The sequence below is a fragment of the Bos indicus genome, chromosome X (genome assembly GCF_029378745.1).
Source record: "Bos indicus isolate NIAB-ARS_2022 breed Sahiwal x Tharparkar chromosome X, NIAB-ARS_B.indTharparkar_mat_pri_1.0, whole genome shotgun sequence".
NCBI classification, from domain to species: Eukaryota; Metazoa; Chordata; class Mammalia; order Artiodactyla; family Bovidae; genus Bos; species Bos indicus.
Window position 1 is genome coordinate 148099353 of NC_091789.1, and position 25731 is coordinate 148125083.

At 46.1% G+C, this 25731-nt stretch overlaps 1 protein-coding gene across 4 annotated transcripts in view; it reads left to right on the forward strand.

Annotated features, from left to right (window-relative positions):
- Positions 1–25731, forward strand: part of NLGN4X (neuroligin 4 X-linked) — a 391254-nt gene that overhangs the window by 20324 nt on the left and 345199 nt on the right. For all 4 annotated transcript variants that reach the window (XM_070785160.1, XM_070785163.1, XM_070785161.1 and 1 more), the window contains exons 2-3: positions 20144–20312; positions 23457–23544. The gene's annotated coding sequence lies outside the window, so the exon portion shown is untranslated. The remainder of the gene's footprint in view (positions 1–20143; positions 20313–23456; positions 23545–25731) is intronic.

Genomic DNA, 25731 nt, shown 5'->3' on the forward strand with positions numbered 1-25731 from the left:
GCACTTTTTCTGGGAAGATCCTACATGCCACAGGGCAAACTGAGCCTGTGCAATGCAGCTACTGAGCCTGTGTTCTCGAGCCCGGGAGTCACAACTCCTGAGACCCACGTGCCCTAGAAGCCGGGCACCTCCAACAAGAGAAGCCATCACAGTGAGAAGCCACAGGTAGGAGTAGTGCCCGCCCCTTGCCGCGACTAAAGAAAGCCTGCAGGCACCAGTGAAGACCCAGCACAACCAAAAAATAAAAAATCTAGATTTACACCCCCCCCCCGCCCTAAAAAAAACCTGTAAAGATAGTACAGAGGCGGCTTGTTTACCCCATATCTAATTAATGTCTTATTTTACCCTGGAACATCTGTCAAACTAAGGAGCCAACACTGGTGCAGGGCTGTTAACTAAACACCAGATGTGTGTGGATTTTTCCAGGTTTCACCTAATCCTGCTTTTCTGTCCCAGGGTCCCCTGCAGCCCACCCGGCTGAATTCATTAGCCTGTCCCGTCTCCTTCATCTCCTCTCGTCTGTGACCTTATCCTCCTTGATTTTATTAATGGCTTCGTGATATTAGGTACAGAGTCCCCCCCCGCCCAGTTGGAGTTTGAGTGATGTTGTCGTCTGGGATTTGTGTCTGGGCAAGAAAACCCAGGAAGGTCAGTTGTCTTTCTCAACTCTGTCAAGGGCATCGACTACCCACAGGCTGAGGTTGACCTGCACAAACCGGGGGAGGCAGGAAATGGGTTTTTTCCCATGTTCAAGTAACAGCCTGGCTCACATTGTCGCAGACCGTTCTTCAGAATCTAGGCACTTAAAAGTCCACGGAGGCGAGGAGGTGGGCTGTCCAGCTGGTCGCCTTGGATGGCAGAGTATTGACTTGGATTATTTAGAATTTCTCTGTAATGGAACTCCATGCCTCCTCCGTCATTTGTTCATCGATTGTCAGTCTTTCCTTCGCATCCATAGGGAGGAGTGGATGTGAAGCTGTGGATATTCAGCATGTGAAGCTGAAAGTGTCAGTGGCTCAGTCGTGTTCGACTCTGTGCGACCCCACGGACTGAAGCCCACCAGGCTCCTCTGCCCGTGGGATTCTCCAGGCAAGAAGACTGGAGTGGGTTGCCATTCTCCAGTGGATCTTCCTGACCCAGGGATTGAACCGGGGTCTCCTGCACTGCAGGCAGAGTCTTTAGAGTCTGAGCCACCAGGGAAGCCCAGTTTCCTGTACGCTTGTTGCTCTCTATGGTGTAACACTAGAATCCAATACTGTGTTGCTCTTCACTTGGTTACTCATCCTTTGCTGCTTTTGCCTGGACACCTTGAGGTCTGTTCTTTTTGAGAGCTGCTAAGTCATGTTATTGTTTAGCTGCTCAGCAGTGTCTGACTCTTGGCGACCACGTGGAGTGTAGCCCACCAGGCTCCTCTGTCCATGAAATTCTCCAGGCAAGAACCCTGGAGTGGGATGGAACACGGGTCTCCTGCATCTTTGCTTCTGAGCCACCAGGGAAGCCATCCTCAGTTGTAGAACCACTGGAGGAAAACTCCCATCTGGGGTTTGGACCTGGGAGGGGGATTCTGTCCTTGGAAGATCTAGAAGAGCAAATGTGACTCTGCTGTTTCCTTGGGACTCTTCCTCTCTTGTGGGTCAGCTCTGCTCAGCACACTGACCCGGGGGAACTCAGCATGCAAAAATGCCACCTTCCACCTCCGTGGACTGGCAGAGGTCACAGTGTTGTTCACGGTCCCTTGTTGCATTAATCTGCAACCCTCCTGGGCAGCAAATTTCAGAATGGCCTGGGGCTCACTCCTTCTCACAGTTCATCCCAATATTTTTCTATTTCTTCTTGTTGTTAAGTCGCTAATCATGTCTGACTCTTTGCAATCCTGTGGACTGCAGCACTCCAGGCTTCCCTGTCCATCACTGACTCCCGGACTTTGCTCCAACTCATGTCCATCGAGTTGGTGATGCCATCCAACCATCTCATCCTCTGTCTTCTCCTTCTCCTCCTGCCTTCAATCTTTCCCAGCCATCAGTTCAGTTCAGTCGCTCAGTCGTGTCTGACTCTTTGCAACCCCATGAATTGCAGCACGCCAGGCCTCCCTGTCCATCACCAACTCCCGGAGTTCACTCAAACTCACGTCCATCGAGTCATCAGTCTTTTCCAATGAGTCGGTTCTTTGCATCAGGTGGCCAAAGTATTGGAGTTTCAGCTTCAGTATCAGTCCTTCCAGTGAATATTCAGGACTGATTTCCTTTAGGATGGACTGGTTGGATCTCCTATATAGTCAAAAAAATGAAACCTGGAGCTGACTGTGGCTCAGATGTTGAGCTCCTTATTGCAAAATTCAGGCTTAAATTGAGGAAAGTAGGGAAAACCACCAGGCCATTCAGCTATGACCTACATCAAAGCCCTTATGATTATAAAGTGGAGGTGATGAATAAATTCAAGGGATTGGACTTTTTTTTTATCAAGAGGCACAAATTTGAGGGAACACACTCCTGACCTTTTTTTCACTGGTACCACAGGGAGGGTAGATTTTGAAATGTTCATAGGCACGGGGTCAGCTTTTCACCTTGATTGATACTGTAAAACCTGAGCTTGTCCTCTTAACATTATGGCTGTGGGACTTACAATGAAATTATCATATGCACACAGGTGATTATCGTTTCAGCGTATCTTGAGAAGCCTTCTGTTTGGAATTCTATGAGTATACATCATAGAAGCACAATGAAACCTTTTCAAGGACATTTTAAGGACAGTGTGATTTTCTTTGCAAAGAAGGGATGAGAGGCGTCTTATAGGAATATAGAAGTTCTGAAACAAATGTTAACAGCAATCCTCAGTCTATAAGCCACTGGTTAAGCACTAAACATCTTGTACAATTTCTCTCTAATTTTCCCTATGTTTTACTATTTTAATTGTCTGAATATTTTAATAATATAGTTATTTATCTTTGCGTCCTTCTTTATCTGTATGCATGCATGCTAAGTCGCTTCATTCGTGTCTGACTGCGACCCCATGGACCGTAGCCCACCAGGCTCCTCTGTCCATGGGATTCTCCAGGCTGGAATACTGGAGTGGGTTTCCATTTCCTTCTCCAGGGCATCTTCCCAACTCAGGGATCAAAGCTGTGTTTTTTATGTCTCCTGCATTGGCAGGCGGGTTCTTTACCACTAGCACCACCTGTGAAGGCCCTTTATCTGTATGTGTGTATGTAAATTTCTTTGTATGTATATCTGCATGCATGTTTCATCAGCATCTACATATCTGTATCTTTATCTGTATCAATCTATATAATAGCCATATCGTATCAATGACTAGACTAGGTCATGTTGTTCCCACCTGGGTTTATGTCTGAATTGTGTCCATATTCATATCTGTACCTGTATCTTTACTTATGTACATACTATGCATTTACTGGAGCTTCCCTGGTGTCTCAGATGGTGAAGAATCTGCCATGCTGGAGACCTGGGTTCGATCCCTGGGGCAGGAAGATCCCCTGGAGAAGGGAATGGCAACCCACTCCAGTATTCCTGCCTGGAGAATCCGATAGACAGAGGAGCCTGGCGGGCTACAGTCTATGATATCGGAAAGAGTCAGATATGACTGAGCGACTAACACTTTTGTTTTCTTTACATATTTAAATCTATGCCATTCTGAACTCTACATTTCCCAAAGTGTTGCCGCAAAAGCCTCTTTAAGGTTATCGCAAATGTCCCACCAATGTCCATAAGTGTTATTTTCTGTGATTAATTCTCTCAGGAGGTTACACCCTAAGCATTTATTTTCTGTTCTATTACAGGGCATTATAAGATATTGACTATAGGTTATTATGAGATATTGAACGACTACAACAGGTCTTTATTTTATATATAGTAGTTTGTCTCTGCTAACCCAAGGACTTGAAACCTTCCAAAGTAAAATATTTCAACAGTAATATAATCCCTAAGACTTCAAGCACATAAGTTTAAACACACACACACACCAAAGATAAACAAGTTTACTAATCAAAACAGTATATACATCAGTCTACAAAACGAAATAAGGAATGCCCCTCTAGTGAAGCATGTGGGATTTATATGTATGAATTTGCAAATAAGTTACAGGTGCGATATCCCTCCCAATATCCCTCCAATATCCCTCCCTGCCTTTCCCTCTTGGTAACCGTAAGTTTGTTTCATCTGTGAGTCTGTATCTGCTTTGTATATAAGTGCCAGCCCCGGTGGATCCAGGGTATTCGAAGCGGGGACGGCGTCGGCGAGGATCAGGAAACCACTGCTTAATTAAACGTTAATTAAGGATATAAAGAGTAATAGAATGAGGATAGCTCAGTGAAGAAATTCAGTGGAGAAAAGAGGCTGAATAATTCAGCCAGAAGGTAAGAGAAAGAACGACATGGTGAGACCAAGTTTCGGTGAACGAGGCCCGCACTTTATTTTCCAAAGTAGTTTTTATACCTTAAGTTATGCATAGAGGATAATGGGGGAAGGGGTAGAGTCCTGCAGTAAGCCAGGCTTTCTTCCTGCAAACTTATCATATGCAAAAGCTTAGGTGATTTGCATCATCTTCTGGCCCGGAGGCCTTTTTCTCTAAAGGTGATTATTCTCAAGTCAGGCGCCAGCCTCCAAAAAGCATTAGATAAAGTTGCATTCCTACAGAGCAAAGGTGTGGTGGGCTATAACAAGAAAAAGAATTAACTCAAGGGTCCCAGGTTACAAACATTAAAGCTACTACTTACACCAACTATATTAATCAATACACTGCCAAGGACACAGCAGGTAAGGGATATGGAAACTTAGCAGCAAACATTGGCCCAACAAGTGAAAATCCCTTCACCAATACAATTTCTAATCAATCTTTTAACTACTCAAAAGAATCTGTGTTTAGACAGTTTAGAACATCTCCTGCCTCTCACAGTTGGGAGGCTCTGAACAATCACATGTGGCCAGAAAAACCTATTCAGGCAGGCTAGAGGATTTCCAAAGGAGTTTGTAGGTTAAACACTGTCACACCCAGGAATTATTAACTGGAGCTGTAAGCTAACTCTTTTTTCAGAGAGGTAGTGGGGGACAGCCCCCCGTAAAGTCAGAGGTGTAGGTGAAAGCACAAAGCAGAGAGTAGGCAGACTCTGGTTTTGGGGGTAGATTGCTCGAGAATTTCCAGGGAGACTCCTGAGGCTTGATCCCGCCTTTGCGTATGTCAAGCCTCCTTCCTCATGACCTTTGCCACGGGCGGAGCTCGCTCCCCACACTCGAGACTCAACTTGTAAGTGATACTGTGTGTTTGCCTTTGTCTGGCTAAATTCACTCAGTGTGATCATCTCTGGATCCCACCGGGTTGCTGCAAATGACATTATTCCATCCTCTGTTACAGCCGAGTAGTGTTGCTTTGTATGTACGGAGCGCATCTTTATGCACTCACCTGTTGATGGGCATTTAGGTGCGTTCTCTGTGTTCACCGCTGTGAACATTACGATGCCTGTATTGTTTCAAATTCGAGTTTTTGCCTTTTACAGATGTATGCCCAGGAGGCAGGCTTGATGGATCATATGGTACCTCTCATTTTCATTCTTTTAAGGAACCCCTGTTGCTCTTCTTGGGGTCTGCACCAATTTCCATTCCCAGCAGCCGTGGAGGAGGGTGCCTTTTCTCCACGCCATCTTAAGCATTAATTGCTTGCAGATTTTTTGATGATGCCCATTCTGACCCAGTGTGAGGTGATAAGCTCCTTGCAGTTCTCATTTGCATCTCTTTTATAATTAACGACGTTGAGCACCTTTCAGCGTCTGTTGACCAACTGTATGTCTTCTTTGGAGAAATGTCTATTTAGATCTTCTGCCCGTGTTCCGATGGGGTTGTTTGTGTTTTTCTGTCCTTGGGTTGTGTGAGCTGTTTGTTTATTTTGGAAACTAAGCCCTTGTCCGTCCTGGCTCTTGGACGTGTTCTCTCTCATTCTGTAGGTTGTCTTTTCATTTCATTTGTGACTTCCTTTGCTGTACAAAAAGCTTTCAAGTTTGATTAGGTCCAGTTTGTTTATTTTTGCTCTTATCTGTTTGCCTTTGGAGACTGACTTAAGAAAACATTGCTGCAATTTATGTCAGAGAACGTTGTGCCTGGGTCTTCTCCTGGGAGTTGTACGGTGTCATGTATTATAATAAAGTCTTTCAGCCATTTTGAGTTTATTTTTATATGTGGTGTGAAAGACTGTTCTAACTTCATTGATTTACATGCAATGTCTTTATTTTTTGACTGGTAGAGGGTATATTTATAACTTATTTTCAGATTCATACATATAAATTCCACATGCTTTACCAGAGGGGCATTACTTATTTCGTTTTATAGATTGATGTATATACTGTTTTGATTTGTAAACTTGTTTATCTTTGGTGTGTGTGTGTTTTTAAACTTATGTGCTTGAAATCTTAGGGATAATTTTACTGTTGAAGGTTTCAAGTACTTGCAAGAAAAAAAAGAAAGACAATGGAACAATGAACCCCAAGTACCCCATCATTCAACCTTAACAATTATGAATGCCTGATCTAAGTGTTCCTATGTAACACCACGCCCCCCCAGCAAATCTCATTATGGGGACGTATGATTCGTGTCATGACATGTCAGTCCACTTCTTAAAGATGAAAAAGGGCTATTTTTTTCCCCATATGTAACAGTTGTATCTTTACTACCTCTAAAAATTATCGACAGTTTCTCAGTATCACCAACAACGCAGTCATGAAAGTCAGAGGATTTTGATTTTTTTTTTACTAGTTTGCTAACTTACCCAAGGTCCATGCGTTGCAATAGGTTGATGTATCTTTTGAGTTTTGTCTGTCTCTGACCCTCTGTATTTTTTCTTGCGAATTCTTATTGAAGGAACCGCTCTTTTTATCCTATGTGAAAGTAGGTTTTAGACTCAGCAAAAAGTAGTACTCAAGTTATTTTTAAAAGAACCAGAGTGTTTCCTGTAATACTCAGTCTTAGCTTACCAGCTCCTTAGGGAGGAAACCTGCCTTACCCGAGCCATTGTTCTCCATGGAAGGAAAGCTTTGTGAGTATGGACCGGTGTGACTTGGTCCCTTCTGGGATCACTGGTACCCATTTTATCTGGTACCCATTGGAGAGGCAGAGATGGAGAGACTTGGATGGTAAACTTTGCCCCATCATTACAAAGGCATCTATACACACACATAGTCCTGCATTTTTATCCCCCTTTGCTAGCTCAGGTGCTGTGCTTAGTTCCTCAGTGGTGTCTGACTCTTTGTGACCCCATGAAGTGCAGCCCTCCAGGATTCCTCTGTCCATGGGTTTCTCCGGGCAAGAATCCTGGAGTGGGTAGCTAGTCCCTTCTCCAGGGGATCTTCCCAACCCAGGGATCAAACCCAGGTCTCCCGCATTGCAGGTAGATTCTTTACCAGCTGAGCCACCAGGGAAGCCCAAGAATACTAGAGTGGGTAGCCTATCCCTTCTGCAGGGGATCTTCCTGACCCAGGAATCCAACCGGGGTCTCCTGCATCGCAGGCATATTCCTTACCAGTTGAGCCACCAGGGAACCCCTGGCACTGCTGCTGCTGCTAAGTTGCTTAAGTCATGTCCCACTCTGTGTGACCCCATAGATGGCCTCCTACCAGGCTCCTCTGTCTCTGGGATTGTCCAGGCAAGAACACTGGAGTGGGTTGCCATTTCCTTCTCCAATGCATGAAAGTGGAAATTGAAAGTGAAGTTGCTCAGTCCTGTCTGACTCTTAGTGACCCCACGGACTGCAGCCTACCAGGGTCCTCCGTCCATGGGAGCTCATGCTTAACCCAATTTTATCAATTTTTTTCTTTTTTAAGAAGAAATGTGTTGATTGATTTTTGGCTGTGCTGCTGGGTCTTCATTGCTACCCATGGGCTTTTTCTCGTTGCAGCAATGGATTTGGGGAGGGTGGGTGGACTTTACTCTCTAGTTGCAGAGCACAGGCTCTCGGGCAAGTGTGCTTCAGTAGTTGGGGGTTGTGGTTCCCAAACCTCCTGAGTGTAGGGTCAGTGGTTGTGGAGCAGAGGCTTAGTTGCCTGGGGGTCGTAGTTTCCAGGCCAGCGATGAAACCCACGTCCCCTGCATTGACAGGTGGATTCTTACCCACTGGGCCAACAGAGAAGGCCACATCTTATCAGTTTGGTTAATAGTCCATGCTGTGTATGAAATTCACAAAAATAAAGACTAAACACTCGCAACGTAAGCTACACAATTATAGGGCTTCTCTGGTGGCTCAGCTGGTAAAGAATCCAACTGCGGTGCAGGAGCCCTGGGTTGGATCCCTGGGTTGGGAAGATCCCCTGGAGAAGAGAAAGGCTGCCCACTCCAGTATTCTGGCCTGAAGAATCCCAGGGACTGTATAGTCCACGGGGTTGCAAAGAGTCGACACCACTGAGCAACTTTCAGTTGCATCATTCTCATGGGGCCCCTGGTTAAGACATTTTTGTCTCCGGTGACTAACCAAGGGGCTTTCTCATCACTGTTGGTCTGTCTCATCCTTTCTCCACACCACGGGTTTCCTGAGACATGACTGATACATTGTAAGTGGAAGGTAACTTCCCTGTTGGCTCAGATGGTAAAGCATCTGCCTGCGATTCGGGAGACCCAGGTTGGATCCCTGGGTCGGGAAGATCCCCTGGAGAAGGAAATGGCAACCCACTCCAGGACTCTTGCCTTGAAAAATCCCATGGACGGAGGAGGCTGGTAGGCTACAGTCCATGATGTGGCAAAGTGGAAGGTGTCCAGTCTGAGGATTTGATACCCTTATATATTGTAGAATAATTGCCACCATGGTATTAGCCACCAGCCCCGTTATGCCACACAATTATCCTTTCTTATTTGTGGTGAGCACCTTGAAGACCTATTCTCAGCAGTTTTCAAGTGGAGGAGACAGTCCAGTGAGTCCCCTGCATATGAACTTTCAAGTTGCGAACTTTGAAAGAAATGGATGTATTCTAAACCCAGGGTACTGCTTGTGTTAGCTGGGTCCCTGGGCTCACTCTGATGGACTTTGAAACAAATCGGACTTAAGAACGTGGTCTCCGTACAGGACGAGTTCATGGGTAGGGGACTTACTGTGTTGTCAGACCTTATCTCCTAACTGGAAGCTTTTACCCTTTGGCTGATGTCTCCCCATTTCCTCCATCCCCCAGCCCCTGACAACCACCGCTGTACTGTCTGATTCTAAGTTTATTTCATCCTTCAGCACAATGGCATAGACCTTTTCAGTCAGTGGGTCCGTATTTGAGAAAAAAAAATACCTCTTGGATTTCTAACTTGTAGAGAAAAAGAAAAGGGATGATGTTATTATCATTGATGTTGTCAAATAAGAGGGAATTTCCTTGTCTTGGCAGAGTGGTAAAGAATCAACCTGCCAATGCAGGAGACCAGGGCTCAATCCCTGAGTGGGGAAGATCCCCTGGAGAAGGAAATGGCAACCCACTCCAGTATCCTTGCCTGCTGCTGCTGCTGCTAAGTCACTTCAGTTGTGTCTGACTCTGTGAGACCCCACAGACGGCAGCCCACCAGGCTCCCCCGTCCCTGGGATTCTCCAGGCAAGAACACTGGAGTGGGTTGCCATTTCCTTCTCCAATGCATGAAAGTGAAAAGTGCAAGTGAAGTCTCTCAGTCGTATCCAACTCTTCGAGACCCCATGGACTGCAGCCCACCAGGCTCCTCCACCCATGGGATTTTCCTGGCAAGAGTACTAAAATGGGGTGCCATTGCCTTCTCTGATTCTGGCCTGGAGAATCCCTATGGACAGAGGAGCCTGGCGGGCTACAGTCCATGGGGTCTCAAAGAGTCAGATGCTACCGAGTTCATGCACTTGGGATTCTGTTAGCCTAGTATGCATGCCAGGCATGATCAGAAAAACTGGGCAAACTCTTTGCCATGAGAGGTAGTAATTGTATTATTTTGGAAGCTCATTTTATACAAACTAGGCTTTTTTGAATTATGTCGGTTGTAATGCGAAGGAGGGTGATGTTGGAGACAGTCATTATTATGTTCTTGACCTCAAAGGAAGATGGAATTGACTTGTATAAGGGAGCACTTCAGAGCAAATAAAAAGCGAAAACACGAACAGGAAAATCTCAACGACTGTGTTTCAGAACAAAGTGCTGAGCAAAATGCAGGTGCTGCTGCTGCTGCTGCTAAGTGGCTTCAGTCGTGTCCGACTCTGTGCGACCCCATAGACGGCAGCCCACCAGGCTCCCCCATCCCTGGGATTCTCCAGGCAAGAATACTGGAGTGGGTTGCCATTTCCTTCTCCAATGCATGAAAGTGAAAAGTGAAAGTGAAGTCGCTCAGTCGTGTCTGACTCTTAGCGACCCCATGGACTGCAGCCTAGCTTATCTAAACCTGGACAAAATCGCGTTGCAGCTGGAAAACTTGGTAGATGAGGATTGAGACAGTGTTCAAACATTGGATGCCTGGAATACGATTTGCACTTCTATAGATGAGCACGAATTGGGGAGAGCTGCCCGTTGCTGAGAAGTGATTGGCATCAGTGGAAACCATAGAGGCGTTCTTTGCAGAGTTTCTGACGCCTTGAAAGTGGTGTTGTGTTTCTGTACACTGTTGCATTGATGGATTAAAATTAGATTCTTGAGCAAAATAAGAAGTGCTAATGTTCTGTGAGTGATCACAAGATGGATTTGTGTGGGGAAAAGGTGTTTTTGAGACATGCTATTGTTAACCTCAGAGGTTCAGATTTAATATCGCTGACCCCAAAGAAGGCAGTGTAAGATCTGTGATAAGTGACCACATTATAACTTACTTTGTATTATCATTTTTAATTTCTCTAAGACCTGGGCACCTTCTCCCTTTTTTTATGATAAAAGGATTGTGCAGAAACAGTGATTTCCATTCAGGTGGTTATAAATAGCAGTACACTGCCTTGCTTCAGTTAAACTGCTGATACCAACTACATAATGGTCCCTCACAACCTGGATGCTGCTGCTGCTGCTGCTAAGTCACTTCAGTCGTGTCCGACTCTGTGCGACCCCATAGACGGCAGCCCACCAGGCTCCCCTGTCCCTGGGATTCTCCAGGCGACACCCTAACTAATACTTAACAGTTTGTCTCTAAAACTGGGTCCTGACGTTTGCTGTTTTTTTTTTTTTCTTCTACAAACATTTCTTTAGTCTGTATGTTTGCTACAATGGATAAGTATTTCATCGTATTCAGTTTGTAGTTGGTAAACAGGAATGCTTTCCTTTTCCCGTCTGTGTTTTTAAGACTCTCCCTTATATGTTTGAAGTGTCGATGCCGTGGCAACAATGTGTAAACTAACGGCTAGAGCAGATTTAAAATGAGTGTCTGAACCACAAGGAAAGGGAGAGGTGAAGAATCTGGGCTCTGGGATAGAAGAGGCGAGGAAAAGTCAGTTCAGTACTTAGTCATGGCAGAGAGCTTTCTTTCATTTTTTTTTTTAAGGTTATTTTGTTTTATTATGCTTTGCGAGGTGTTTGTCATCTCCAGCAATTCCTTTACCATGTTTTGTTTTAATATATATTATTTACTTTTGGATTATATATCATTTATTTTACGTTATTAGTTTGGGATGTGCTGGGTCCTCCTTGCCGTACCAGCTTTCTCTAGTTTCGATTCACGGACTTTTTATTGTGGTGGCTCGTCTCGTCGTGACTTCTGGGCTCCAGGTGGACTCATGGACTCAGTACTTGTGGTTCAGGGGCATAGTTGTCCCGTGGCCCGTCAGATGGCAAACGGGCTGAGCTGTCCCGTGACAAGTCAGATCTTCCCTGACCAAGAACGGAACCAGTGTCCCTGCATTGGCAGGTGGATCCTGAACCACTGGGCCACCAGGGCTGTTGCTGGGAAAGAGCTTTGGATGCTCGCGTGCAAACTGTTCCCAGGGGCCGTCTGGTTCCCATTCTCCTTCCATTTCTGGCGGGGTCCTGTATGCAAGTGGCTTCTGCAGGGAACACACCTTCTGGCTTCATGCAAATGTGTAGAGGGGAGTTTTTTGTATAAAGGAAAAATACAATGAAATAACCTGGTTGAAAGCAAACCATCCTGCCCGTGGTTAGAATGTTGTGGTTCCAGGATTCCAAATGTGTGTCACACACACACACACACACACACCTGGAGCAATTTTCTTCTATTTCTTTCCAGGATTAACACTTAGACACTAAAAGCCAAAAATCCAGAAGCCCGACCATCTCATTTAGAAGATAAACCCGGCCCGGTGAGTCGACCTGCCCTTCTCCAAAAGATATGATGCGTTCCCAACCCCGAGGACCTCCGAAGGTGACCTGGGTTGAAACTGTGGGCTTTGCAGATGGCATGAAAGATGAGGTCATCGGAGCAGGCTGTGATCTCACATCCCTTTAAGAGGGGCAGACGCCACGTGCAGACACAGACAAGGCAGGGTGGAACAGACAATGCGTGAGGGGAAGATGCTGATGTGAGTGCCTGGCAACAGCTCCGAGTCAGGGAGTGCCCACCCTGGCCAAGAGCCTTCTGATTCTAGAACACAGCAGGGAGCACCCTCCCAGGGAGTCTTCAAAGGCAGGGAGGGCACCTTGAGTTTAGGACTTCTGGCTTCCAGAATCAATAGTTCCTACTGTTTTTTTTTTTTTTTTTATTAAAAAGTTTTTTTTTTTTTGCTCACCGAACATTTTTAATTGGAGTATAGTTTGCTTTAAAATGTGCTGTTCGTTTCTGCTGATACATACATCCCCTTCCTCGTTTTATTTTTATTTTTGGCTGTGCTGGGTCTTTATTGCTGCACCTGGGCTTTTGCTAGTTGCAGAAAGAAGTTGGGGGTGTCTACTCCCCAGTAGACTTCTGATTGCAGTGGCTTTCTCTGGTTGCGGGGCTCCAGGGCAGTGCATGGGCTTAGTTGCTCTGACGCCACGTGGGATCTTCCTGGACCCAGGATCGAACCTGTGTCCCCTGCATGGGGGCCGCATATCTGCTGCGTCACCAGGGAAGCCCTCGTGAAGATCGCTAGGATGGCGCTCTACCCTTAAAGAGCATCACCTGTCCCAGGGCGAGGATGGGTCCCCCTTCCTTTTTAATCACAGTGCTTACAAGGGAGGCAGCTTCCTGTCCCCTCGACTGTGAAATGAGTGGGTTGGACCCATCCCCAGGTCCTCTCCAGCTCTTAATTCTGCCTGATTCGAGAGCCGTGATCATTGTAATTAAGACTCTCCATGTGAATAGAGCTCGTCGGACACCGTGATTATCGAGACCACACGCTGTGGGGATTTTACTCAATGTCTTGGCGACCTCGTGAGACATCACAGACATATTGGGAAAAGGGCGGGGCTGAGGGGGAGCGGTTTGCAATTTGAACTGTGCCACTGAAATCGAATGCAGGGGGATGGACATCTTAAGTGACAGCCAGCCCGTCCCGACCCTGGATCCTTAAAGCTCAGGGTGGCCTTCATGTCAGGAAATCGAAACTGCCCTGAAATTAACCCTGGACAGAGAGGTGTTAGTTGCTCAGTCGTGTCTGACTCTCTGCGACCCTGTGGACTGTAGCCCTCCAGGCTCCTCTGTCCATGGGATGCTCCAGGCAAGAAGAGTGGAGTGGGTTGCCATGCCCTGCTCCAGGGGATATTCGTGATCCAGGGTCTCCTGCACTGCAGGCAGACTTGTTACCATCTGAGCCACCCGGGAAGCCCCCAGAGATGTAGGGTTTGTCCTATCTCATCTTCAGCTTTCTCTCCAGCGTCCAACATTAAGCAAACAGGAGCTGCCACGTCGGTTTGCCCCCGTGTATTTCTCCACTTGCAGCTCACGGATTGTAAACAGTTAAGCAAATAGCAAACCTTTTGACTTACGTGTGTTTGCACGAGGTGACACGCTGTCCAGCCCTTCACGCCTTCTCTCTTCTCTGCTCCCCGAGGGCGGTATTTCTTGACCTTGAGCAACTGTTTGGATGGGAACGTGGAAAACAATCTCCCAGTCGCCGTGAGCGTCAGAAACTTTAGAAGTGCAGTCGTGTGTTTTAAAACGCTGGGCAGTCCTGGGCGGGCATCGGACTTGCCGTGGGGGTGGCTAGATAAGCGGGAGACACCGTCTTGGTCTTGGAGTCTTGTGGTCTGTTGGAGGACTCAGATGCTAACATACGTTCAGGTGATATCATTCCTTGAATCAGGGTGACGTTGTTTTTATGGCCCTAGGGGAGAACAGCCAGGAGGGGGAATGCTTCTTTAGGCCGAGTTCACGGGACGCCTTCCTAAAGAACTGACACCTGCCTGCTGGGAGGGTCTTGAACGGATCATGAAGGATGGGGGCATTGGGGGTCAGAGAAGTGTAAAGTTTAGAGCAGCTGCTGAAGACTCCTTACTCGTTCATGGCCCATGAAAGAGTTGGAGGGCTTCCCTGGTGGCTCAGATGGTAAAGAATCTGCCTACAATGCAGGGGACCCAGGTTGCCTTCCAAAGGGGATGTTCACTGGCTATGTGTTGAAGAAAGGAGCAATTGTCAGGCACCTCATACATATTCACTGAGAGAATGGAGAAATCAAATGTAGCCTGTTAACAAGTGTTAACAACCTAGGCATCACTGTCGGACTTGTAGGTGAGTCAGAGAGGCTGGAGAAACCACCTCTGTCATTGAATCAGTTTATGGTCGGAGCAGCTGGCCACAGAGGCAAGATGGGTCTTCTTTGATGGCTCAGCTTGTTTATAGACCAGCACGATTTACTAAAATATAGGGCTTTCCCTGGTGGCTCAGATGGTAAAGAATCCACCTGCAATGCGGGAGACCTAGATTCAATCCCTGGGTCTGGAAGATCCCCTGGAGAAGGGAATGGCAACCCACTCCGGTATTCTTGTCTGGAGCATCCCATGGACAGAGGAGCCTGGCGGGCTACAGTCCACCGCAAGGAGTAGGACACGACTGAGCCACGAACACTATTTTGTCCATTTAGGTTATTCTAGAATATCAAGCAGAGTCCCCTGTGCTATACAGCGGATTCCCGTTAGTTATCTATTTAATACCTAGTATCAATAGTGTATGGGCTTCCCTGGTGGCTCAGCTGGTGAAGAATCCACCTGCAATGTGGGAGACCTGGGTTTGATCCCTGGGTGGGGAAGATCCCCTGGAGGAGGGCAAGGCTACCCACTCCAGTATTCTGGCCTGGAGAATCCCAGGGACTGTATGGTTCATGGGGTCGCAAAGAGTCGAACATGACTGAGCGGCTTTGGCAGTATCAGTGGTGTCTCTCTGCCAGTGCCAAATCTCCCAGTTCATCCCACTCACCCGCTCCCTGTGGTATCCATAACATCTGTTCTCTACATCTGTGTCTTCTTCTCTTTTCTCAATAAGATCATCTCTACAAATTTTTTTTTTCAGATTCCGCATAGAAGTGGCATCCTCTCCAGTCTATTTTTTTTTCAACTATTCTCGCTCCATTTTTGCAAGTCATAGATTGAGTAAAATGAGTACCCTGTTCAGAAACCACCCACGAGCACAGACATCTTCCATCACCCATCCCACCCCCACCCCCCAGCTTCATTCATCCCTTCTCAGAGCGTCGCGATCCACCCGAGCTGAGACGCTCGGACATCCGCTGCTCTTGTTCTTTGTGTGTTTCCTGTTGTTGATTCTTCCCAGCCGCTCCTTCAACCTGGACTACCCTTGTATTCCCCTCTCCCCTATTGTTTGGGGAAAACTGTGCTCACAGACTCAACGATCCTCTGACCCCAGATGTGTGGGTTCCCCTACTCCACCAAGTCATAGCCTGTGACTCCAGCTGGGTGTCCCCCAATTCCGTTCAATGTGTCACTAATTGAAGTTAGCACAGACCCCACCGGTGAAAGACTCAGCCCCATGAGGCTGCTCCCTGACCCCCAATTCTTCTGCCAGTTGCAAGCAGAAGGTCCTTGCAGTAGGTTGCAAGCCGATGACCCTCTGCTTTGCTTCAACTTCCCTATAAATCGAAGGTTCCTTTACCTTCCTGGGTGGTGCTAGTGGTAAAGAACCCACCTACCAATGCAGGAGACTAAAGAGACTCTGCTTCCATCCCTGGGTCGGGAAGATCCCCTGGAGGAGGGCATGGCAACCCACACCACTGCTCCTGCCTGGAGAATCTCATGGACAGAGGAGCCGGGTGGGCTACAGTCCAAGGGGTCGCAAAGAGGGGGACACGACTGAGTGACTAACACACACAGTTCGGAGCTTTGTGCCAGAAGGCAGGGGCAGAGAGTTACATGTATATTTTCGCTATTTCACATGTGGGCATCCTTTGTCCATCGCATGAGGCTACGGGTCTGCTCCTCTCACGCCCTCCCCTCTCTCCGACGGGCACTATTGGCCCCCCTCTTTGGTACTCACCCGTTTCTACCACTGTAGCCAGGCCACCTCTGACACTTCCCAGGTGTGTGAATTGCAATAGCTGATTTTTCCCGTTTCACTTTTCTCCTCCTCGAAGAGGCTTATACGAGAGTCCCTGCTTGTAGAGATGGTTGCAACATAGGCCGAGGAATCAGTGAAAGCTCACTGAAATGCAGGCACATAGTCAGTACCAGAGGCAGGTTTTTCTTATTATTTATCTTTGACCTTGTGCTCCTCCTTCTCAGCCTAAAATAGCTCACAAAGAAGGGCTGCGTATGAATGACTCTTAACATGAACCCCACATTCCTTTCCGTGACCTATTTGGCTTTGCAGAAGGAGCTTCCCTGCCTGCCTACAAGCTCCGTCACGTAGGGGTCTCTGAAGACATCGCTGCTGGTATACCAGCTGTCTTTAGGTTTCGTGATCCAACCAAGCAAAGTTAGCACACGGCCACTGCCCCTGCCTTCTTCCCACGTAAGGTAGGCTGTACACCGTTGCTTTCTTCTTAAAAAATATTAATTGATCTGTCTATTTTCGGCTGTGCTGGGTCTTTGCGGCTTCACAGACTTTGTCTAGTTGCGGTGCCTGGGCTTCCCATTGCGTTGGGTTTATCTTGTCGTGGACCGCAGGCTTAATAATAGCTCTGGCACATGGGCTTGGGTGCTCTGTGACACGTGGAATCTTCCCTGACCAAGGATCGCACCCATGTCCCCTCATTGGCAGGCGGATTGTTATTTCATCTCCTGCTTGCTTCCCTTTCCGTGCTCGCCCAAACTCGAAGGCATTTTCACTCTTTGGCTACATGTGTAGGTTGAAACGTTTTTCTGCTTTGCCCTCACAAGGGGGTGTTCATTGGCTATGTGTTGAAGAAACGGGCAATTTTCAGGCACCCTATACGTATTCATGGAGAGAATGAGAACATCAAATGTTGCCTGTTAATAAGCATTAGCAACCGAGGCATCACTGGTGGACTTGTAGGTGAGTCAGGCTGGAGAAACCACCTCTGTCATTGAATCGGAGAAGCTGGCCACATGTGGCCAGGTGGGTCTTCTTTGACGGTTCAGCTTGTTTACAGACCAGCACAATTTACTAAAATGTATGGACTTCCCTGGTGGCTCAGATGGTAAAGAATCCGCCTGCAATGCGGGAGACCTAGGTTCAATCCCTGGGTCTGGATGATCCCCTGAAGAAGGGAATGGCAACCCACTCCAGTATTCTGGCGTGGAGAATTCCCTGGACAGAAGAGCCTGGCGGGCTACAGTCCACGGGGTCAAAAGAATCAGACACGACTGAGCAACTGGCACTTTGATACATGAATGGATCATTCAACATCCTTCTGGGATTTGTTTCTAAATGTCTACTTATCTTTGAAGATCTCTGCCGGTATTCGTGTCCGTGAATTTTTAGTTTCTTTTTCTGTATTATTTTAAAGACACTGTCATAGAAAAGCTTTTATCAAATTTCCCATTCTAGTCCACACCTAGAAAATTTAGAGGGATACGGTTTAGGAACGTTAAGGATTTTGGACTTTAATCCTTTTAAGTCTTATGTGAAAGCTATAAATGTTCATTGCAGCATTGTTTCTTTGCGCCATTTGCGGGATAACGACTCTAGTACTTTTTAATTTTGTTGTAAAGATTGGGTTCAAAATTAGCAAAGTGAATACGAAATGAATTTCTTGAGAATCATCAGAATTCTGGGATGTTCTCGGCAGCGTAGAACTGTGTACAATTGATTATCTGTATTTTCAGTTACTCTTTAAATGCTAAGGAAAATTTTTCTCTGTTTCTCCTCGCTGGATTTTCCTAATGCTAAAAATGAAACAATTTGAGCATTGCTTAAAGTTGGGAGCCAATCCAAGACAGAAACACATGTTTTATTAAATAGGCATCTTTCAAAACCGAATGTGGTTTGGAAGATTGTGACAGAAAAGAGATAAAGTCTGGGTTAGATACATTAGGGTGCAAATTAAGATGATTTATGTTAATTGGAACATTTATCTGCACATTCAGACATGTCTGGGACACCCTGCTCAAACCTCTCAATAAGTACAATTCTCATCTGAGCATGCATTTTACTTAATTTGTTTAGCTACTCATGAAAGTCTATCAAAATTCAGCCTCTCCCATTTTTCATTTAGAAATTCAGCAAGTCACTGAGATCCAAAAGACAGTTAAATGATGAATGATACTACGTTTTTTTTTAATTTAAAAATATCTCTGAAATATCTTGTGGTCTTAAAGACAGTTTTTATATTTTCCCCTTTCTGTATATGTGTGTGCAAGAAGACAATACATGATGACGGACACCAGATTTTTCTTTTCTTTTGAACTTTTTTATTATTTTGTATTGGGGTATAGCCAGTTAACAGTGTTGTGATGGTTTCAGGTGAGTAGCAAAAGGGACTCAGCCATACACATACATGGATCCATTCTCCCCCAAACTCCCCTCCCATCCAGGCTGCCACATGACATGGAGCAGAGTTCCCTGTGCTGTCCAGCAGGTCCTTGTTGGTTCTCCTTGTTAAGTACAGCAGTGTGTCCATGTCCATCCCAGACTCCCTGACTATCCCTTCCTCCATCCTTCCCCCTAGTGACCATAAGGTTATTACAGAGTCTTGAGCAGAGTTCCCTGTGCTGTCCAGCAGGTCCTTGCTGGTTCTCCGTGTTAAACACAGCAGTGTGTCCGTGTCCATCCCAAACTCTCTGACTATCCCTTCCCTCCTCAGCAACCATAAGAAGTCTAAAAAGAAACGATACAAATGAACTTAGAAAACAGAGACTCTCAGACTTAGTAAACAAACTTATGGACACTAGAGTTTGTTTTTAAACAAAGCTCTCTGAAATATTTTAGGTTTTAAATATGCACTTGTATGTTCCCATTTTGTCTATGCGTGTGCTGGACTACATGCAGATAGTGGTCATGAGTGATGTGGAAACCTCAGGCCCCCTTAGCTGTAATCCTGGCTCCGACTTCTTGAGGGCTTCCCTGGTGGCTCAGTCGGTAAAGAATTCGCCTGTAATGCAGGAAACTTGGGTTCCATCCCTGGGTGGGGAAGATCCCCCAGAGAAGGGAATGAGAACCCACTCCAGTATTCTTGCCTGGGGAATCCCATGGACAGAGGAGCCTGATGGGCTGCAATCCATGGGGTCGCAGAGAGTGGGACACCAGTGAGTGCCTTTCACTGCACTTACTTGAACCTTATTTATTTGGCCGCAGTCGGTGTTGCTTGCTGTCCATGGAGGCTTCAGTCTTTGTTGTGGCACTGGAACTCTTGTGGCAGCTTGTGGGCTCTTTAGTCACTGCATGTGGGATTTAGTTCCCTGACCAGGGATGGAACCAGGGCCCCTGCGTTTGGAATGCAGAGCCTTAGCCATTGCACCACCAGGAAAGCCCTTGATATTTCTTTTCTAGTATCCTCAAATCTTTCGCAAAGTGTGTGCTCAATGAACATTTCTGAAATGAAATAACTTAGGATTTCTACGCAGTGTTTTCTGTACAGCATTTGTTACTGTTCTTTAGTTGCTAAAGAACAAGTTCTTACAGTCGCTGGACTGTAGCCCGCCAGGCTCCTCTGTCCATGGGATTCTCCAGGCAAGAATACTGGAGTGAGTTGCCCTTCCCTCCTCCAGGGGAATCTTCCTGACCCTGGGAGCAAACTCACATCTCCTGCATTGGCAGGTGGATTTTTTACCACTCAGCCACCTGGGAAGCTCACAGTATTTAGCTACCAGGGAATAAAATCATGTTTGTACCCTACTGAAAAGTCCTAGCTTCATCAACGGCATCTTTTATGAAACTACTTATGTCCCTGTTACCTTATGTTCTAGGTATCTGCTGGACCTGCTGCCCAGGGCCATTTGGAATGGCTGTGAACACCTCTAGGAAACCCCAGGTCTTCGGTCGTAGAGATGACATTATTTGGAGAAGCTTCCTTGAATCGTTGTCATAGAGTGGAGTAGACCGTTCTTAGCTTCTGCATCGAATATTCTGCTAGAGGTCTGTATACTTTGACTTATGTGTTTGCTGCATCCTAAGACGCCAGCAACGTGACATAAGATGTTCATGCTAGGATTTGCTAATATACCAGTAGCTCATCAATACTGGTGAAACTTGAGAATTCAATATCAGTCATCTCAAGGGATTTTTTTTTTTAATCTGCACTGGTTCTTCATTGCGGAATGCAAGCTTGGTAACTGTGGTACACGGGCTTAGTAATTGTGGTACACGGGCTTACTAGTTCTGGTACACGGGCTTAGCTGCCCCGAGCATGCAGCATCCAAGTTCCCCAACCAGGGATAGAACCCATGTCTCCAGCATTGGCAGCTGGATTCTTAACCACTGGACCACCAAGGAAGTTCAGTTTTTGAAAGAAACTGTCACCAATGAGTCAATAACATAATAATTATAGTGTAAGTTTTTTTACAGATGGTATCTATATGGTAGCTTATAACTTTATAGCCTATACAGTGAAACTGCATAATAAAATGTAATTTCTTATTAATTTTCAATGAATCAGCAGTTTGTTGTCATATTTATCTGTTTTCAGGACATCTGTAATATGTCCTCCAGCACAAATGTAATAGATCCATCGATATGTTTTTTTCCCCCCGCCCAATAAGTGATTTATCATTTTGGTAGTTCTTTGCTGACACACACACACACACACACAACTTGTGAAATGGACACTGAGCTGTGGGTGTGAACCAAGGCAGGACCTCTGATCAAAGGAAAGAGAAACAGAGCCGGTTTGTAAATTGTGATATGTAATCCCGCTATGTTATAATACCTCCTGGTCCATGGATGCTTGCTATTCCGATCCGCATCACTGGGGCACTGAGGCTCTTTGGTCCTGATACAAAGTAACCTTTGATGGAAACCGTGTCAGGCTGAGATTCTCACACTCTGGGGACTGAGAGGGAGACAGAGAGAAGGTTTTATTGCTCCACCTGATAGAATGTGTCTTGATAGTCTGACTGCCCACTTTGAGCCCTACACCGCCATTAATAGCGCGGTGATCTTGCGTGAGTTCCCTAATACCTCCTTCGTGTTTTTTTTTTTTTTTCCAATTAAAGGAGATAATGCTGTCTTTTGCACTCATTGAGAGGATGAAAAGAGTCCAAATGGGCATTCTCTAGTGGTCCAGTGCTTAGAACTTGGTGCTTTCATCACCGGGACCCCGGGTTCCATCCTTGGTCAGGGAAATAAGATCCGAAAAGCCAAAAATGAAGAGTCCATCCATGTGTAAAGCAGTATGTTTAAGGTTGACCCACCATATATATATGGGCTTCCTAGGTGACTCAGTGGTAAAGAATTCTCCTGCCAGCACAGGAGATGCAGGAGACTCTGGTTTGATCCCTGGGTCGGGAAGATCCCCTGGAGGAGGAAATGGCAACTCACTCCAGTATTCTTTGCCCGGAGAATCCCCATGGACAGAGTAGCCTGGTCACAAAGAGTCCGACACGACTGAACACACACACACACACACACACACACACACACCATACACGTTTAGCGCTGACCCACCATAGACACGTTACCTACTGTAACAATTCCTATTATGTTTGGACAAAGACACAGCTTGATTCTGGGCAAAGGATGTGTTCTCTGAACTCAAGGTAGACGTGGGTCCAAACTCTGTCTTGCAACTGGTGAGTTGTGAGACCTAACATCTGAATATCATTTTTCCTAAAAGTATTTAAAATCAATGTGATGGTAACTGTCCCACATGGCTATAGAAGGGTCAAGAATAATGAGTGCAACTAAGATTGTTTGTTTCATACAAATTCATTTTCACAAATATATTTGCCCCGGCGATATTTATGACATAGTAACTAATGGTGGCTACGTGTTACCAGTGATCAAAAAAAAAAAGAAAAAGAAAAATGACAATGAACCTCCCTTCCTACAACCGAAGAATGGGCTGAGTCGTTAGCTTTGAAAGCCAAACATCAGTACCGATGTCCTCTAGGGTTGAAGTGCATTAAATTGAGGGTTGAAAGGTTTATCCTCTCTTCCTACTTGCTGTCTTCTTGCAGAAGTAAAGTGATGACTCAATGACAAGTGGGTAGTCTGTCCATATATCTCACGGGTGGTGGGGGGGTCACTTGCTTTGGGGTGATCCTCAGTTAGAAGTGGGATTGTTGAGAGTCATCCTGTAAAGAGAAGACTCCAGCCTGAGCTGACAAGTAAAGTACCAAATGGTCCGAAGATGGTTCCTGACCAAACAGGGCCTGGTTTTGCCATAGGAGAGTCAAGAGAGATGGACCGCTTGAATCTTGCCCGTCTGACATACTGCTGTTGGAGAAAAAAAAATCTCTGCAGGTTGAGAAATAGCCTCTCAACTAAATGATGCCTAATGTGCTGCTGCTACTGCTGCTGAGTCACTTCAGTCGTGTCCGACTCTGTGTGACCCCATAGACGGCAGCCCGCCAGGCTCTGCCGTCCCTGCGATTCTCCAGGCAAGAACGCTGGAGTGGGTTGGGCTTCCACAAATCAAATTGTGCAAGGAGCTGAGTTGCCTCAGTCGTGTCTGACTCTTTGAGACCCCATGGACGGTAGCCCACCAGGCTCCTCTGGCCATGGGATTTCCCAGACAAGAATACTGGAGTGGGTTGCTATTTCCTCTTCCAGGGGGGTCTTCCCAACCCAGGGATCAAACCCTAGTCTCCTGCATTGCAGCCGGATTCTTTACTCCTGAGCCACCAGGGAAGCCCAGGCAAAGAGTTTAAATCCTTAACTTAAATAAACTAGATCAAACATAGACATGAACTAAACTGATCATTCATTTTCAATGAAAATTTAATGGCGGCCGGAGGAGTGTAAGTGGTAAGTATTGATACATTGCTGACTTCCAATGGTCTCAGTTTATTCTGAATTCTCAAATCGCCCGTGGACTCGTGTGGTCAGACAGAAAACTACAGTTTGCGGTAATCACTGTTTTGGCGTCCTTTCTTGATTGGTTGCTTGAATTTAGGAAATCGGTTCGGAATTACTTGATGTCTCTACCCCCCCCCCCCCGGTTTTTCTAATCACAGAGAAGAAGGCTTAGAAGAAATGTCACGTTGATTTTGACACAACGATAGCATCTCTTTTACTGAGTGGATTTTTCTCTTTCTCTGTGTCTCTGTTTTATGGCAACAGGGGAGAAATGTGCTGAGATGGAAAAGCAATCAAGTAGATTTTCATGGAGGCATTTTTAAAAGCATCTTCTTAGAAGGACGATGTAATGGTAAGTATGAAAAAAGTAAAGATTGATCTCCGCTGGTTTATTTTCCTGAAGCATTTACTGCCTGGTTAATTCACATCTAGCAGTGCTTTGAAATTACTTTGGTGGGGACCGTGGTTTTCTTTAAAAACAGAAAGAAAAAAAATCCATTTCAAATTCAGCACAGTGCAGAGCAGCGATTTCAGCCTCCTTTGGCGTGTACAAGGGGCATGCCTTGTGAATTTAGGATTTCGTAATAATCATTTGTTTCTGCAAATAGCCCCAGTGCAGAGTCTATCTCATTAATGAGACAGCAGGGTCAATCCTCTGACTCAGCTTGTGTATATTTCTTCCAAAATGGACCCTCATCCCACTTTATCCTGCAGGGAGCATCTCAAGCTACTGAGATCTTTGAATGGCCTCAATGTATCTTTGTATCATTTTTGCGTGCAGCCCTGGGGAGTGGAATACTAAATACCAGATGTACTTTTAATGCAGGGTGGGGGCCCACTGAGGCCCCGGAATCCTTTTCTTTATCAGAAATAGAGCACAGCGCAAAGAAGGGGAAATGGAGAGAATATTTTGATGGTTGTGAGCTCGCAGTAGTGAAGGTACTTTACAAGTCAAAACTGACACACTTACCCCCCTCCCCCCATGCTTAAAATTTAAAATGAATGCATGCATACTTTGTCCAGAGTTGGGTCCAACTCTTTGCAACCCCGTGGACTGTAGCCCTCCAGGCTCCTCTGTCCATGGGGATTCTCCAGGCAAGAATACTGGAGTGGGTTGCCATGCCCTCCTCCAGGGGATCTTCCCCACCCAGGGATTGAGCCCAGGTCTCCCGTGTCACAGGCGGATTCTTTACCATCTGAGCCACTGTGGAAGCCCTTAAAAGTATGTCAGTATACTAAAAAGAGCATGTCTTAATGTATTTCAAGTAAATAGTTGAGGTTTTCCATGACTCAGCTGTCCATTCAAGCCCTGCTGATATATATGTGATTATTGCTGCTCTTTGTTCAGTCAGTAAGTTGTGTCCAACTCTGGCTTTTAACTGTCTGTTTCCCATTTAACCACTTAATTTTCCAGTCTTCACTCTAATAAACCTCAGTGGTTTTCCGGGATTTTAGGTGATTGTCAAGGTCATGTCCTTCACTGGACTCTTGCTTTCAACAAACTAGATTTGCAAACTCCCGTTCCTATATCCTGCCATAAGCAAATGCTAGGTCGCTTTCTTTTTTGGCTTCCCCGAAAAACTAATTTGTAATGAATAGGTAGGATGCAGTCCATGGGGTCGTAAAGAGTCGGACACGACTGAGCGACTTCACTTCCACTTTTCCCTTTCATGCATTGGAGAAGGAAATGGCAACCCACTCCAGTGTTCTTGCCTGGAGAATCTGAGGGACTGTGGAGCCTGGTGGGCTGCTGTCTATGGGGTCGCACAGAGTCGGACACGACTGAAGCGACTTAGCAGCAGCAGCAGCAGCAGAATGCCACCCCTGTTTATGCGGTTAACATGGAAATGTGAAAGATAGCAGATGAGGAAACACATGAACCCCAGTTCGCTCTTTTTATCTTGAGTAGACGTACCTATTTTAATCAAAGGAGTTGTGTGCACACACATTTCTCATCAGGATATACGGCTCACCAATCAATAACAGCACATTAATCAAATTTGTTTCTCTTGTGAATTCTGAAACTTTTTTTTTTTTTTGTATTGTCATTTTCTTTTTGGAGGAACATCAGATATATGTGACCAAGGCGTGAGGTTGCACAAGTATCGGGTCAGCCGAAAAGTCTGACACCCCAAGGAACTCCTTGTCCAGCCCGATACGTGTCTTCCTTCTCATAACACCAACCTTTAGAACAGCCCTATGCAGTTCTGCTTGTCGTCATTTCAGCAGCCGCCCTGCAAGGAGCATTCAGTGCAGTAAAGCAGGCCGTCCTGGTTTTAGAACCACGAGAGGCGGTGGTTACTAGGTCTGGAGTTAGAGCTCTAAACCGCACAGCTCTGAAGATGGGCTTCCCGTGTGGCTCAGCTGGTAAAGAATCGGCCTGCAGTGTGGGAGACCTGGGTTGGGAAGATCCCCTGGAGGAGAAGGGAAAGGCTACCCACTCCTGTATTCTGGCCGGGAGAAGGGTTGCAAAGATTCGGACACGACTGAGCGACTTTCATTTCAGACCATGAAACCCAAAAAGGAACATCATGGAAAG